The following is a 2,848-nucleotide window of genomic DNA, read 5'->3' as shown; positions in this document are numbered from 1 at the left end:
GCAACAGTAAGTCATGCTTTCTCTACTTTTGATTTTCAGAATATACACGACAATAACTAACAGCAATATTGAGCGTGAAAGTGGAAGTGACTTACTTACGGCAAGGAGGTGTTCGCCGGATTCTATCGAGGTACGTGTTGATTGCTACTTTTGTTTTCTGGATTATTGCTGCTGTGTTGTACAACTATGTATCGTAAATTGTTGTTGTTGATCTCTTCGGAACTGTGATGAATGTTTGATATTGCTGAATTTTTGTTGCAATTTTTCGTTGTTACAGCTTCACCATAACTTGTTGCTGGAAGCGTCGGGTGCTGTATTGAAGATGATGTGGGGCTGCCACTGAAGTTCGGAGGTATGGCTTCGACCCTCCTTTCTTTCTTCTGGAAATTTCGGGTGGTGTTGTTGGAGAACACCCTCAAATTGTTGTTGATTGTTGTAGAACAACTTTGAATTGTTGTTACTAACAACCTCTCTTTCTTTGAAATTGTTGTAGGCTTTTGATGAAGGTGATGCCACAACACCTCTTTGGACTTATGGGAGCACCTTGAAGATGGAACTTCAAGTTGTTGGAAGCTTGAAGATGAAGATCTTCAAGAAAGGTATGAAGAATTACCTTTTTCTTCTTCCTTACTTTGTAACTAGAATGCTCACCTCCAATAGAGAATCTCTTGGCTTGAGAATTTCTTCTTGCCAAGAGGTCTATTGAACAATATATGAGCAATAGAGAGAAGAGAGAAAGCAAGAATTTAAGTTGCTTTGGTGTGTTTTTTGAATGAGAAAGAGCCCTCTATTTATAGGCAAAGAAAAGGATATGTTAGGCATTATGTAACTTTGTAGCCAAGTTTGTGATTCTTGTAAGAAAGGAATATCCATTGTGACATAAGCAAAAAGATTCCACATGACATAAGCCAAAATATTCCTTTATGACATAAGCCATGTGAGAAAATTTTCATGTCATTTTATGATATCTCTAAGTTGTAGAAATTTATGACATAAAAATCTATCTTTGACTTCTTTGACTTTCTTTGACTTTTGACTTGATTTGAACTTTTGCTAAATTCACCCCTTTTATGTCTCTTTTTCTTTCATGTCATATGAGGACTTTTGAAGAAAACACGAAGAAGGAGACTTGGACATCAAGAATGGATACTTGAAGATTTCAAGAATGAATTCAATAATGTTTTTGTATTTTCTTTTATTCTTGTAATTCCAAAAGAATTTGTATGAACTTGTATTCTTGGAACTTTGAATGTAATCTTGAATTTTGAATGAAGTCCACTTTGGAATTTAGAACCTTGTAAAGAATGATCTTCCTTTGTGGATGTTTGAATTTCCTTTGAAATCTTTGAATGAAGTTGTACGAAACATGAATATTGGATGTCCTTTGAATGAATTTCGAATTTTGCAAATCCAAATGATCCATGATAATTCTTGAATGGAAATTCCTTGAAGTAATGTGAAGAACATTCTTGCACCAATGAACTTTGAATTCTTGAATTTATGGTTTTAAACCATACTTGAAATAATATTTCAATAAAATGGACTAAAAGATATTTCTTGCGATTTTGATGAAATTTCCATGAAATGTTTCAAACTTGTATCATCTTCCAAATAATCCATAAGAAACAATTTTCTTCACCATGATGAATAGGCCAAATGTCACGAAATAAATTCCAACCAATCCTCTTGAATCCACAAATTGAAAATGGCGCACTTCAAATGAAAAACTCCATGAACATGAAATTATCTTGCAATGAACGAGTGAATGAATGAAATCTTGATCACGACTTCCAAACCGATCAAGAAACATTTTTGAATTTGACGCCTAGGATGTGACATCTCAGGGGGGTCAAAAATTAGGGTATGACAGATGCCCCTATTTAAGTTTCTTTTATCCGGAGGGAGAGAGATTGATATCTCGATCTCTCCTGCGTAAAAGAGACTTAAATATCAAAGAATGCCCGAATTTTGGGCGCTCCTGAGATGTTGTAATAAAATCTTTGTATGACTTGATCCCATTGTCGCATTCGGCGGGGGATGAGGAGATAAACTCCTGCAGAAATACTTGATGTAGATTCTGGTGAATGGATGGCAATGTAGGATGCGCAATCCATCTTCTTTAACTAAGTGCTGATACTTAGAAAAAGGTAAACAACCTTTCCTCGTTTCGGATGTCCATATCTCGAAACTGGTCTCGGTTGCGTTTGGACAATATCTCAGATAAAGAGAAAATCTCCAAAAGTTTGTTTCCTCATCAAACTTCTCATCAGCACTTGGAGATGAGACGCCATTTGACGGTAGTAAAGAAACTTCAAAGGTTTGTTTCCTCATCAAACTTCTCATCAGCACTTGGAGATGAGACGCCATTTGACGGCTGTAAAGAAACTTCAAAGGTTTGTTTCCTCATCAAACTTCTTATCAGCGCTTGGAGATAAGATGCCATTTGACGGCTGTAAAGAAACTTCAAGGGTTTGTTTCCTCATCAAACTTCTCATCAGCATTTGGAGATGAGATGCCATTTGACGGCTGTAAAGAAACTTCACCATCTTCCTTTTTGACTTGACGTCTTTGAAAGATTGTCATATGGGCCCGCGCTCTTTTGAGGGGCTAATGACTTTGTTGGAAGGCGGACGAACTGTTTTCGGGGTGAAAACTGCCATTCGTCGACTGGTGCCTGGGGAATCAACAAACTGTTTTCCTAAGAGGAAAACTGCCATTCATCGACTCTGTGGGGAGTTAAACATCCTAGAAACAGACAAACTGTTCGAAGAAACTGCCATTTGTCGATCTCTTGAGTATTTAACAGACAAACTGTCTTTTCTTGGGAAAAGACTGCCATTTGCCAATT

The 2,848-nt window shown here is 36.9% G+C and overlaps 1 long non-coding RNA gene across 1 annotated transcript; it reads left to right on the top strand.

Annotated features, from left to right (window-relative positions):
- The first annotated feature begins 202 nt into the window (after window positions 1–202).
- On the top strand, window positions 203–1,342 carry LOC131642849 (uncharacterized). The gene is made up of 2 exons (XR_009296051.1): window positions 203–352; window positions 494–1,342. It is a non-coding gene; the product is annotated as an uncharacterized LOC131642849 (long non-coding RNA).
- Window positions 1,343–2,848: the final 1,506 nt, after the last annotated feature.

The sequence above is a fragment of the Vicia villosa genome, unplaced genomic scaffold (assembly GCF_029867415.1).
Source record: "Vicia villosa cultivar HV-30 ecotype Madison, WI unplaced genomic scaffold, Vvil1.0 ctg.005925F_1_1, whole genome shotgun sequence".
Classification (NCBI taxonomy): Eukaryota; Viridiplantae; Streptophyta; class Magnoliopsida; order Fabales; family Fabaceae; genus Vicia; species Vicia villosa.
Note: the sequence above shows the minus strand (reverse complement) of the source record. Positions and strands in the feature narration are given on the sequence as shown.